Here is a 14,256-nt window from a genome sequence, read left to right as displayed (position 1 = left end):
TTTAGTCTACATAATTTTCCGTTTTTATTCCACTGTGGCTCTATGCTACATTTTGACTCTTGCAAACACATACGTGTACCAGATAGTGGAAATCTTTATATTGTAAATAGCATTGCAATGATATCTTGGTATTTCTTTTTTTCTGTTACCCATTGCTTAGGGGTTATTTTTATGGCATTTGTGCCCCAAAGCAGAATTAACCAATCAGAATATTTTGTGAACATGAATAAGAGCGGTTTTGATCGTTTTCATTAGAATATCCAGTGGACATTTGGAAAGTGTGGTCTTTCCCCATTGTGTAGTCTCGGCACCCTTGTTGAAGAGCATTTCACCACATACGTGAGGGTGTATTTCTGGGTTATTGTGTCCCATTGGTCTGAATGTTTGTCTTTACGCCATGCTTTTTTGATTACATGCTTTTTTGATTACTCTAGCTGTGTAATATGTTTTGAAATCAGGAAGTATAAGGCTTCCAGCTTTATTTGTTATTTCTCAGGATTGTTTTAGCTCTTTAGGATACTTTGGAATTTGCTTATGACTTTCAGTATGGGTTTTCCTGTTCCTGTAAAAAGTGGCATTGGGATTTTGATGGAGATTGTATTGAAACTGTAGATGACTTTAGTTAAGTACGGACAGTTTAACAATATTAACTCTTCCAATCCATGAATAGGATGCCTTTCCATTTATTTGTATCTTCTTTTACTTCTTTCCAGTGTTTTGTAGTTTTCAGTATAAAAGAATTTTCATCAGAATGGTGTTTATAATCTATTGATAATTCAGAACGGACAGCTCCAGCTCATGAATATCACACAGCTTTCCCTTTTCTTTTTTAGGTCTTGTTTACATTCTGTTAGGAGTGCTTTGTATTTCAGTGTATAGGTTTTGCACAAAATTTGCTAATACTGCCCTTAGGTATTTAGTATTTTTAGAAAAAAGATTTCAATTCCTAATTCTTCATTGTTTGATATTTCACAGTTGATTCTGTAGATTGACTTTGTATTCTGTGACGTTGCTTTAGTTTATTAGTAATTATACCTCTTTTATAGATCCTTTTACTTGATTTTCTTCATACATGATCATGTCATCTGCAAGTAGATATTTGTATTTCAAATCTTTGTGCCTCCCGCCACCCCTACCCCTTGTCCTGTTGGCCAGGATTTGCAATACAGTGTTGAAAAGAAGTGGTGGGAATTCCTTTATCTGCTTTTTTTTTTTTTTAAGATTTTATTTATTTATTTGACAGAGGGAGACAGATCATAAGTAGGCAGAGAGGCAGGCCAGGGAGAGAGGGAAGCAGGCTCCCCACTGAGCAGGGAGCCTGATGTGGGACTCGATCCCAGGACCCTGGGATCATGACCTGATCTGAACACTTAACTGACTGAGCCACCCAGGCGCCCCTTAATCTGCTTTTAAGGGGGAAGTAATGCAGTTCAATTCAGTCTTTCACCATTAAGTATGACATAAGCTGCCTTCTATCAAGTTAAAGAAGTTCTCTTCTATCTCCTGGTTGATAATATATAAAATGCTTATCCACTGAAATCAGATGGTTTTTCTCTTTTATCCCGTAGTATGATAGATTACTATATTAGTTCCCTGTTGCTATCATACATAACAAATGACCACAAAATGAGTAGTGCAACATTTCTGTAGGTCAGAGGTCCAGTACATTCTCACAGGCAAAAGGCAAGGTGTTGGTAGATTCTGTTCCTTGCTGGAGGCTCTAGGGAAGAATCCATTTCTTGCTCATTTAGGTCGTTGGTAGAGGCCACCCTTGTGATTTTAGGACTGAGGCCCCTCTTTTTTTGCCGGCTACAAACTGAGGGCTGTTCTCACCTGTGATAGGCAGAATGATGGCTCCCTGAGGATGTCTGTGTCCTAGAGCCTCAGAGCCTATCAGTGTTACATGGCCAAAAGGGTTTTGCAGACGGGATTAAGGATCTTGAGATGGAAGGGTCCCCTGTATTATCGGGTAGACCCAGTATAATCAGGAGGATCTTTGTAAGTGAAACAAAGGAAGCAGGAGAGTCGGTCTGTCATAGGAGAGGTGACAATAGAAGATGTTGAAGTGATAAGGACCCTGAGCTAGAGAATTCAGGCAGCCTCTAGAAGCTAATAAAGACCAGGAAACAGATTCTCCCTTTGAGCCTTCAGAAAGAATGCCATCCTGCTGACACCTTGATTTTTAACCCAATGAAACTGATGTCATATTTCTGATCTTAAGAACTTTAAGATAATAAGTTGTGTTAAGTCACTAAGTTTGCAGTAATTTGTTACAGAGGCAATAGGAAACTAATACAGTGACTCCTTTATCCAGCTTCAAACCTAATATCTCCTTGTATCACATTGCACCTCTTTGACCCACTTTCCTACCTTCCTCTTCTGCTTTCAAGAACTATGCTAAGATACTTTCCTGTCTTAAAATCAGCTGATTAGTGACCTCAGTTCCTTGGCAAGCTTAATTCTCTTTTGCCATGTTAACATAGTCAAAGATTCCAGGATTAGGAAGTAGATGTTTGTGGGTCATTATTCTGCCTAACAAAATTACATTCATTGATTTTTTTATTGTGGTAATATACAAATATATAAAATCATTTAAACAGTTTTTGAGTATATAGTTTTTTTTTTTTGTTTTTTGTTTTTTTTTAATTTAATTTTATTTTTTTGACAGATAGAGATCACAAGTAGGGAGAGAGGTAGGCAGAGAGAGAGAGAGGAGGAAGCAGGCTCCCCGCCAAGCAGAGAGCCCGATGCGGGGCTCGATCCCAGGACCCTGGGATCATGACCTGAGCGAAAGGCAGAGGCTTTAACCCACTGAGCCACCCAGGCGCCCCTGAGTATATAGTTTAATGGTATTGAATTTATTCTGGATAGCTCATATAAGGAGAATCATGCAATATTTGTCCTTTTCTGTTGACTTACTTAGCATAATGTCTTCAGGATTCATCCACATTGTATCATGTGTCACAATTGCTTTCCTTTTTAAGGCCGAAAATATTCCATTGTATGTATATACCATACTTGGTATATACATCCAACCATGGACATGTGTTTTTTTGTTTTGTTTCTACCACCTTTTGGCTATAGTGAATAATGCCACTGTGGATATGGGTATACAAATATCTGCTCAAGTCCCTGCCTTCAGTTCTCTTGGGGTATATACCCAGAAGTTGAATCGTTTGGTCATATAGTAATTGTGTATTTACTTTCTTGAGGAACCACTCTACGACCTCCACAGTGGCTGCACATTTTACATTCCCACCAGCAGTTCACAGGGGTTCCACTTTTTCTACATCCTTGCCCATACTTACTGCTTTTTAGTTTTTGTTTTATAATAGTCATCCCGATGGGTATAGGTGGTGTCTCATTTGGGTTTTGATTTGCATTCCCCTAGTGACTGGGATGTTGAGTGTCTTAGGTACTTATTGGCCATTTTCTTTATCTTCTTTGGAGAAATATCTATTTAAGTCCTTTACCATTTTTTTAATCTGTTTTTTGTTGTTATTGTTGTTGAGATATAGGAGTTTTTTTATATATTCTGGATATTCCTTATCAGATATGATTTACAAGTATTTCTCCCATTCCACAAGTTGCCTTTTCACTCTGCTATAGGGCCTTTTGATACACAAAAGTTAATTTTGATGAAGTCCAGTTTTTTTTTTTAATTGCATGTGCTTTTGGGATCCTATTCATAGGATATCCTTAGCAAATCCAATGTCATGAAGCATTCCCCCTATGTTTTAAGTGTTTTATTGTTTTAGTTTCTACATTTGGGTTTTTGTTCCATTTTGAGTTAATTTTTGTATTTCATGTACTTATCCTTTTGTATGCAGATATCCACTTTTCCAGCACCATTTGTTAAAGAGACTGTTTTTCTGCCATTGAATGGTCTTGGCACCCTTGTTGAAAACACTAGGCTATATATATTGGGGGGTTAACTCTGTATTCTCTTGGGCTGCATAGCTACCTTTATGCTATACCATAGCTTTCGTTACTGTGGTTTCGTACATAGTAACTTTTGAAATCAGGAAATGGGAGTCTTCCAACTTTTTCTTTGAGATTGCTTTGGTTCTTCAGGATCTCTTGCAATTCCATATGAATTGTAGGATGGATTTTTCTATTCCTTCAAAAAAATGTCTTTCACATTTTGAGAGGAATTGTGATGGGGATCACAGTTCCCATGGACTCTTTAATTGCTTTGGGTAGTATGGGAATTTTAACCATTGTTTTCCAGTTCATGACCACAGAATTTCCTTCCTTTGTGTCTTTAATTTCTTTATAGTGATGTTCTGTAGTTTTCGACATACAAGTCTTCTATCTCCTTGCTTATGAGTAAGTCTTTAATTCTTTTTGATGCTGTTTGTAAATGGAATTTTCCTAATTTCCTTTTTGGATTCTTCATTGTCAGTGTATAGAACCACAGCTGATTTCTGTATGTTGATTTTGTATCTTGCCACTTTGTTGAATTGATTTTAGAACTTTTTTTGTGGACTCTGTAGGGTTTGGCTTCTTCACTTACTGCTGGATTTGATATGCTAATATTTTCAGTATTTTTATATCTGTGTTCATAAGAGATATTGGATTTTTCTTTGTAGGAGAGTTTCCTAGTAGGAGATTTGAATTACGAATTCAAATATAGCTTTTAATAGGTTACTTCATCAAATTAGATTTCTGAGTATTCTCTCGGAGGTTTGCATTTTCTGTTACTTTTAAGATATTCTTGTTGGCATCATTTTAGTGTATTTTGTGTTGAATTGTATCATTTGTTTTAATCTTGATTCTCTTGTTTTTTGTTTATAATTACATGGTATTTTTCTTTCAGTCTACTTTATTTTTTTCAAGATTTTATTTATCCATTTGACAGAGATCACAAGTAGGCAGAGAGGCAGGCAGAGAGAGGAGGAAGCAGGCTCCCTGCCGAGCAGAGAGCCCGATGCGGGGCTCAATCCCAGGACCCTGGGATCATGACCCGAGCCAAAGGCAGAAGCTTTAACCCACTGAGCCACCCAGGCACCCCTCTTTCAGTCTACTTTTAAAACAAACAGTATACGTCTTGAATTTTCACATAATCTTTCACCAAGGGTAACGCATTTCCTAACTTTTTTAACATTATAGATGGATAAAAATGCTCTTCTGATTAAGTTTATCTAAATTGAATCATAAACTATTTCTTTTGGGGGTCTTGCTTCTTGCCTTCAGCACAGTTTATGTGATTTATCCATGCTGTTTATCCAGCACAGTAATTTATTAATCTTTCTGTGTAAATATACTACAAATGATCCATTCTGTCATTATTGCCTGCTGTGAACTTTTATTCCTCTTCTTTGGTGAATACACATGTGCATTGTTATTGGGTGTATTCCAGAGATTAGATCTGTACAGCCTATTACCCAGAGCTGTTTACCCAGAGTGGCTGAAACAGCTTATACCCGCTCCTGGAGTATGTAAGAATTCTAGTTGCTCCCTAGGCTTATGTTTAGTACTGCCTGTGTCTTTCAAGATTCACATGCAATTCTAAAAAAATAATGGATCCTGTACACTTTGCCCAGTTGTTCTGCTGCCAGCATTTGCAAAATGATCTGATACCACAAAAGGATATGGACACTGATTATTTCCCCAGTTCCATGCATGTGTTGTTAGGTTCTGTAAGTTTGTCCCCTTTGGAGGGTTGAGCACCAACCACCAATCAAGACAGAACAGTTCCAAACCTACAGACCTTCATATCTGTCATCTGCCTGTTCTTTTCACACCTCCAGGCCTCATCTGTCCTCCATTTCTAAAAGTTGTCATTTCAAGGGTATTATATGAATGGAATCATACAGTAAATAATATTCTGAGATTAGCTTTTTCCACATAGTATAATCCAGGGAGAGTTGCCATCTTTTCATTTGTGGATTTCCTGTATTACTTTTAGAGGCATTCCCTGTGGAAAACATGCATATAGTTGAAATTGAATTTTTAAAAAAAATCTGTCCTCAGGATGCCTGGCTGACTCAGTTGGTAGAGCATTCTAGTCTTGATCTCAGAGTTGTGAGTTTGAACCCACCTTGAGTGTAAAGAGTAAATAAAGCTAAAAACTTTTTTTTTTAATGATTTAATAGATTTGAACTGATTTCTGCATATTGTGATCGATCTATCTGGGCTAATTCCTTCCTGCATGTTTCCATTTGATTTTGCTTTCTTCTAGCTCCTGTTTTCTCCTTTGCTGAATTTTTCTGATTTGATTACATGTCCTTTTTGGCTTTTTCTCCCCCTGATGTTTCAGAAGACCTCTGTACCTTTTATCTGTTAAACTACTGCCTTCGAAGCATTCTTACACAGTATTTGTATTCATTTATCCTTTAAAAAAAAAAGCAGCATGTGCTCAGTGAGAAACAGCCAATAGGGAAACACGGATTTTGAAAATGTGGAGGCTGGTTCTTATTCTGATATATCCTTCCAGATATTTTTCTAATTATAATGTTATCCTATGACAAAAAGATATGATACAAACTAAAAATCTAATTTACTTAACATATCATGTAGTTTTTGTTAGTATGCTCCGAACTACTGCAGTCACAACTACAGAACAGTATTTCATGGTATGAACATGCCATAAATTAACTCACACTTAATAATATTGATGGACATCTTTTTCCAAGTAATGCTGCAGAAGAAAATCCTTAGTCATGTAGTGTATACACAGGTACACTTACTTAGATATTCCAGTTGGGTAAAATGTTAATGCTGGTTGGTACTGGCCGATTTTTAAATTTTTAGTTTGAATTATGCTCATCTTTTTAAAAGTCAGCTTGCCCACTTTTTGCCCATTCAGACCGCTAGATAAATTTTAGGATCTTGTTATGCTACAAAAGAAAATGTAGTTGATATTTTGATTAGAATTACAGAAAACCAAAAAACGAACTTACTTTGGAGTTGGAGTGAGGAGTGGAAGTGAAAACTTTACATTAGTCAGGTGTTCCATCTATTTTATGGCTTTCAAGTCTGTTCTGAACATCTAAGTATGTTAATTTGTTTAGGTAGCTTTGTTAAAAAAAATCAGAGTTCACACTTATAATTCATCATTTCAGAAGTAAAAAAAAAAACGAATAAACCCTACCTGACCATCTTGCTTTTTCTCTAAAGTCTTTACGGTGTTTTGCCTCAATTATATAGAGAGAACATACTCTGGCATCTGTTGTCGAAGTATCATGTCAGTTTAAATCCGATTTTTTTTGTTGCAAAGAGTTTTTCCTTTGATAGTATTTTTAATTCTTGTCCGGGATGCATAGCACTTCTTGAATGGAATTCTGTGCCTTTTATCAATTTTGGAAACTTTCAGCCATTCTCATTCTATATACCTTATCTATCTCTTCAGCCCTTCTAGGTAATTTTCTCAGACCTACCTCCCAGTCCTCTGTTCTGCATTGTCTCAACCCTGTTTCACCTTTTTGTTAAACATTGCTTCAAAATTTGACTGTCAGTAGTTTTTCATTTCTGGAAATCTGATTTAGCCTGTAGGTTAAAGGCACAGATTCTGGACCAGCTTGCTTGGGTTTCAATCCCAGCTCGGTCATTCCAAGGTCACATGAGATAGGGAGTTATTCAGGCCATCCATCAGTTTCTTCGTAAGATTGTTGTGCAGGTTAAATGAATTAATATAGGTAACAGTGCTTTGGAACAGTAATTATAAATTCATTCTCATTTTAGAAATATTCAGAGGTTGTATCAGTGTTCATTTTCCGGGGTTTGTGCAGTCCTGCATCTGTTCTTTGTTGTCTGAGTATTCACCTCCAGTCAGGTTTTTTGTTTGTTTTTTAAGATTTTATTTATTTATTTGACAGAGATCACAAGTAGGTGGAGAGGCAGGCAGAGAGAGAGAGGAGGAAGCAGGCTCCCTGCTGAGCAGAGAGCCTGATGCAGGGCTCCATCCCAGGACCGGGGGATCATGACCTGAGCCGAAGGCAGAGGCTTTAACCCACTGAGCCACCCAGGCACTCCAAGTTTGTTTGTTTGTTTGTTTTTAAAGATTTATTTATTTGACGGAGGAGCAGAGAGCCCCACGTGGGACTCAGTCCTAGGACCCTGGGATCATGACCTGAGCTGAAGGCAGAGGCTTAACCCACTGAGCCACCCAGGTGCCCCCCTCCCTCAGTCAAGTAGAACCTGTGGAACGTCCTTACCTATGCAGGAAGAGGGCATATAGCTCCAGGGAGGTGCTGGGTGGGCTTGGTTTGCCCATTTTCCAGGACAACAGGGGGACTGAGCAAGTCTTTTTCTTGAACAAAGATAAAAAAATTCAGAGCCCAGGCCATTGAGCTTATATTTTTCCACCTGAACCTTTCATAAGGGTGAAACCACTTGAACCTGGAAGTCAGATATACATATAAAAAGATGTTTCTTTTAGTCACATATCTAAGTATAATATAGCAAGAAATTTGGGGGTTTAATTGGCTTGATTACCAGAAATAGAAGTCTAAGAAATCTTACAATAGGTATCATTTCTTTGGTGTTTTACCAAAGAAACGAACCTGTGCACCAGAGTATATTAAATTGTTAAATACTGTTTACTTCCTAGAACTACCTGCTGGTACAGTTCTTGATTTATGCACTCGGTATCTTGGGTTATGGCAAAAGTCAAATGGTACTGTTTGGATAAAAAAATTTTATGGAAGGATTTAAAATCAAGTCAATTTTAAAAAGTAGTAAGAACAAGCAAACTTGTAAAAAATTGTCATTTTTCTCCCTTAGCCACACCTTTGATTTAAATAAGCTAACTCTAGTTGTAGTAAATTTCATGCTTGAATTTTTCAAGGAGCCAGGAGTGTCATTTTTAGTTATAATAATGCTTCGTGCCCCTTCATTTATACATGGAAGACTGTGTATGTGGAGATGGGGAAGCGTCTTTACTTTGGAGCTCTGATAATCCCTCTTACTGCTCTGAAAGGAGATTTAGTAGAACAGTATGAAACCGTATATATCATTAGTAATGCTGTAGATCCAATCCAAATTCCTGCTTTTCCTGTTTATCAAATATTTGTTACCAGCAGAAAATTGGTTAAAGAATCACTATTTTATAATATAATACCATGAAAAGCTGATATTGAAGTATATGTAAAATATGGCCAGTGTAACTGACTTTGGTATAGTAGGAAACCTGCCATTTTATTCACTACCACCACCCAAGAAACCAACAATCTGCAAGCAGGGAAGAAAAAATTATTCACTTGTGGGAATTCAGTTAAAGATGATAAGATGCTCTAATATGGTAATAGGGAGAGTAGAGAATATGAAAAGCCTATTTGAAGTTTGAGTATTTTCTTGGTGTCCTTTTTAAAAGATTTTACTTATTTGAGACAGTGAGTACAAGAGGGACAAGCAGACTCCCCACTGAGCAGGGAGCCCAGAGTGGGGCTCAGTCTCAGGACTCTGGGATTACGACCTGTGCTGGAGGCAGACAACCAGCTGAGCCACCCAGGTGCCGTTCTTGGTCTCTTTTTAGAAGATACTAGGATAAAGGTAATCAGCAGATCAAAAATACCTCTCGGGGCGCCTGGGTGGCTCAGTGGGTTAAAGCCTCTGCCTTCAGCTCAGGTCATGATCCCAGTGTCCGGGATCGAGCCCCGCATCGGGCTCTCTGCTTGGCGGGGAGCCTGCTTCCTCCTCTCTCTCTCTCTCTGCCTGCCTCTCTCCCTACTTGTGATCTCTATCTGTCAAATAAATAAATTTAAAAAAAAAAAAAAATACCTCTCTAAGCATTAAAATTGATGAAACCAGCTCCTATAGTGAAAATTTATTTATGTGACATATAAAAAAGAATGACAAATATTACCAGTTTATCGTTCCATAATTCTGTAGTTTGGTTTTAACTCCTCTATAAAGAGAAAAAAGATTTGAGATTAGCTAACAAAGCACAATACAATCTAAAGGATTCAGGAAGGCTAGAAATAAAAGGATAGGCAAAAATGACACAATTGCAAATAAAAATGAAGAAGGGGATTACATACATGTCTGTAAAAATAGAATTCAGACCAAAAAAAATTTTTTTTTAAGACACAGGAAAATACTATGTAACACTGAAGACCACAGTTTTCAGTGAAGGTGGCTATTACTAGCTGTGCAGTCTCAGACACTTCAAAAGCACAGTAATAGGCTTGGTCATATCTCTCAGTCTAAAATAGATCTATGTACCAAGCCCTGAACATTCAAAATAGAAAGTACATGTTTTTTAACAGATATGGGGCATTCATAAATATTAACCATATTTAAGCAACAGACACTACCAGAACTAACACAAAAACTGGGCCCCTTTCACCTGGAAGGTAAAACGCATTCTATTATCAGATTTATCTAGCCTGGTGGCAAATGAATTAACTGTTACTGAATTCTTAATATCCCACATAGTAATAATATTAACATGGACATTATCATTAATGGGCAAGTGTCATGGTAATATAAGATTAAGGTTCATTATACTCAACTTTTTATGAAATAAAAATTGAGTATATTTTCCTACTCGCTATTCTTACAATTCAACAGTAAGAGCAATTAAAAAATAGACCTTTCTCCATAAGAAATATACAAATGCCCAATAAGCACTAGAAAAGATGTACAGTATCATCACGGAAATTAAAATCAAAACCACATTGAGATACCACTTGATACCTACTAGGAAGACTATAATCTAACATGTGTTAGAAGGATTTGCAGAAATATTGCGAGTGGAAATGTAAAATGGTACAGCTGCTGTTGAAAATAGTTACCATGTGGTGTAGCAATTGTACTCTTAGATATATATCCAAAAGAATTGAAAACATTCATCCAAAAAGTTGTACATCAATGCTCAAAGTAGTCTTATTGCTAAGAGCCAGAAAGTGGAAATAACCCAAATGTCCCACCACTGAATGAATAAAATGTGGTATATCCATACAATGGAATGTTAATCAGCTATAAGAAGGAACAAATACTTGCACATGCTATGTGGATGAACCTTGGAAATGTTTTGCTAAGTGCAAGAAGCCAGACACCAAAGACCACATAGTGTATGATTCTATTTACAGGAAGTGTCCAGAACAGATGTAGAAAGAAAGTAGATTTGTGGTTGCCAGGAGAGGGGAGAGTGAATGCTCTGGGGTATAGGGTTTCTTTATGGAGTAATAAAAATGTCTCAAAATTGGTATAATTCAGAGTTGTACAACCATCACCATTAAGAATCTGAATTGTAGGGGAGACTGGGTGGCTCAGTGGGTTAAAGCCTCTGCCTTCGGCTTAGGTCATGATCCCAGGGTCCTGGGATGGAGCCCCGCATCAGGCTCTCTGCTCAGCGGGGAGCCTGCTTCCTCCTCTCTCTGCCTGCCTTTCTGCCTACTTGTCATCTCTATCAAATAAATAATTTTTAAAAATCCTAAAAAAAAAAATCTGAATTGTATGGGGCGCCTGGGTGGCTCAGTGGGTTAAAGCCTCTGCCTTCAGCTCAGGTCATGGTCTCAGGGACCTGGGATCGAGCCCCGCATCAGGCTCTCTGCTCGGCGAGGAGCCTGCTTCCTTGTTATCTCTGTCTATCAAATACATAAATAAAATCTTTAAAAAAAATAATCTGAATTATATACTAAAAAGGGTAGATTTTATGTCAATTGTATCTCAAAAGAGAAAGGCACTAACTGTATCTGCAGAAATCATCTACCATCTCTAGGACTCCAGGGAACAAAAGGAAGTTGAGGTTATCAGAACCTCCCATGAACCAGAATTTAGGTCTTTAAGAAGGGGTAGCTTCCAGCTGGTCTTTCTAAAGGGGGGAAGGATAAGACAAATTTGGGCAGTACCTACAAGGAAGCAAAGCAAAAAATCTGCAGAGTATAACCAGCCTCCCCTGCCAGATGAAGGGCCATGGCTAGGCACAACACTGGTCTTCACTGTTTTTTCCTTCTTCTAGAGGAATCCAATTGCAAGATCTAACAAGGAGCCAGCTGGTAAAGCAGAAAAGTGGTTTGCATTATCCTGGCTCCAGCATGTGGAGTTCCATCCACCATCATGCATGAACTTAGAGCTGAGAGACAATAGCTTAATAAGTCCAATCAGCATTTAGCAAGTCAAATCAAAGAGGAATCAATAGCCCTCATGTGTAAGTGTGTACGTAAACAAAAGCAATTAAAAGTATAACACTGCCACAATATGGGACTGAGGGTATTATGCTAAGACAGAGAAGGACAAGTGCCATATGATTTCACTTAATATGTGGAATAAAAAAAAGTGAACAAGAAGGAGAACAGACCCACAAATATAGAGAATAAACTGATGGTTGCCAAAAGGGAAGGGGGCTAAGGGAATGAGCAAAATGGGTAGAGCGGGGGGACATGGGCTTCTACTTGTGGAATAAGTAAGGGGGACAAAAAGTAATACAGCATAGGAAATATAGTCAAGGATACTGTAATAGCTTTGTATGGTGACAGATGGTAGCTACAAACTTGTGAGCATAGCATAATACACAGATTTACCAAATCACTGTGTTGCACACCTAAAACTAACATTGTGTGCCAACTTCAATTTAAAAAAGGATGTACAAGGGCACCTAGGTGGCTCAGTCATTAAACTTCTGCCTTTGGCTTAGGTCATGATCTCAGGGTCCGGAATCGAGCCCCACATAGGGCTCCTGGTTCAGTGGGGAGCCTGCTTCTCCCTTCCGCACTTCCCCTGCTTCTGTTCCCTCGCTCTCTGTCAAATAAATCTTTAAAAAAAAAAAATGTACAACAGAGGACTTAATGTATGAAGTAGTTATGAAGAAAACTATATAACATCCCTGCAAAGTAAATTTAGAACAAATGGAGAACATACCATGATGACAGGAAGATACAATGTCAACAAGATGTCACTCTTTCCTAGTGATCTAGAAGATGATGATTAGCTTCCACTGGAAAGGCCACACAACAAATAACCTTAGAAAATAGGGGTGCCTGGGTGGCTCAGTGGGTTAAGCCACTGCCTTCGGCTCAGGTCATGATCTCAGGGTCCTGGGATCGAGTCCCACATCGGGCTCTCTGCTCAGCAGGAAGCCTGCTTCCCTCTCTCTCTCTCGCTCTCTCTGCCTGCCTCTCTGCCAACTTGTGATCTCTCTCTGCCAAATAAATAAATAAAATCTTTAAAAAAAAAAAAAAGAAAAAAGAAAAAAAAATAGGGGTGCCTGGGTGGTTCAGGTGTTAAGCGTCTGCCTTTGGCTCAGATCATGATGCCACAGTCCTGGGATCAAGCCCCACATTGGGCTCCGTGATCACCAGGAAGCCTGCTTCTCCCTCTCCTACTCCCCCTGCTTGTGTTCCCTCTCTTGCTGTGTCTCTGTCAAATAAATAAATATTTTAAAAAGAGGAGTGTCACAAACCTTATCAGATGATAGAACATGTTTTAAGCCTTTATAAATAACACAGAATGACACATGAATAGACAGAACAATGGAAAAAAAATTATTTTAACCCAGAAATTGATCCAAGTGCATTTGGAAATTTAGTGAATGGTAAAAATGGCATATGTTAAGTCAGTGGTAACAATAAATATTTAAAAAGCGGTATTCTCACAACTAAATAGCCATATGGGAAAGGGTAACACTGGCTTCATCTCTTATACTGCACATCTAACTTTCAAATGGATTAGAGATATAAACATTAAAAAAAAATTCCCAGAAGAAAATGTAGATAAATTCCTTGATAATATGGAAATGGGGATACTTCCTAACCTGGACTCAAAATCCAAGGGAAAGGTGTGAAAAACTAATGAAGTATTTATATTCCAAAGATATTAAAAATATTCAAGGAATACCAATCCTCAAACGTACGAAAACTAGAAGAGGGAGTACTTCCAAACTCATTTTACGAAATCAGCATTACCCTGGTAGTAAAACCATATAAGAGCACTATAAGAAAATTATGGACCGGTATCCCTAATGAACACAGATGTAAAATTCCTCAGCTTTAGCAAACCGAAATCAATACATTAAAAGGATTACACACAGGTTCAACCTCTGTAAATCAATATGATACACCACATTAACAAAAGGAAGGATAAAAATCCTATCTCAATTGATGCACAAAAAAACCACTGACAAAATTCAACATCTATTTATGATAAAAGCGCTCACAAAATGGGTATAGAGGTAATGTACCTCAACATAATAAAGGCCATATATGACAAGCTCGTAGCTAACATCAATGTCAGCAGTGAGAAGCTGACGTCTTTTCCAGTAAGATCAGGAACAAGCAAGAGGGCCTACTTTCCTCACTTTTGCTTAACATA

General features: G+C 37.9%; 1 protein-coding gene across 6 annotated transcripts in view; it reads left to right on the top strand.

The window, feature by feature from the left end:
* The window catches only part of WDSUB1 (WD repeat, sterile alpha motif and U-box domain containing 1), a 50,206-nt gene that overhangs the window by 29,548 nt on the left and 6,402 nt on the right, over positions 1 to 14,256 (top strand). The gene's annotated exons all lie outside the window — the stretch shown is intronic.

Source organism: Meles meles, chromosome 9 (genome assembly GCF_922984935.1).
Source record: "Meles meles chromosome 9, mMelMel3.1 paternal haplotype, whole genome shotgun sequence".
NCBI classification, from domain to species: domain Eukaryota; kingdom Metazoa; phylum Chordata; class Mammalia; order Carnivora; family Mustelidae; genus Meles; species Meles meles.
Note: the sequence above shows the minus strand (reverse complement) of the source record. Positions and strands in the feature narration are given on the sequence as shown.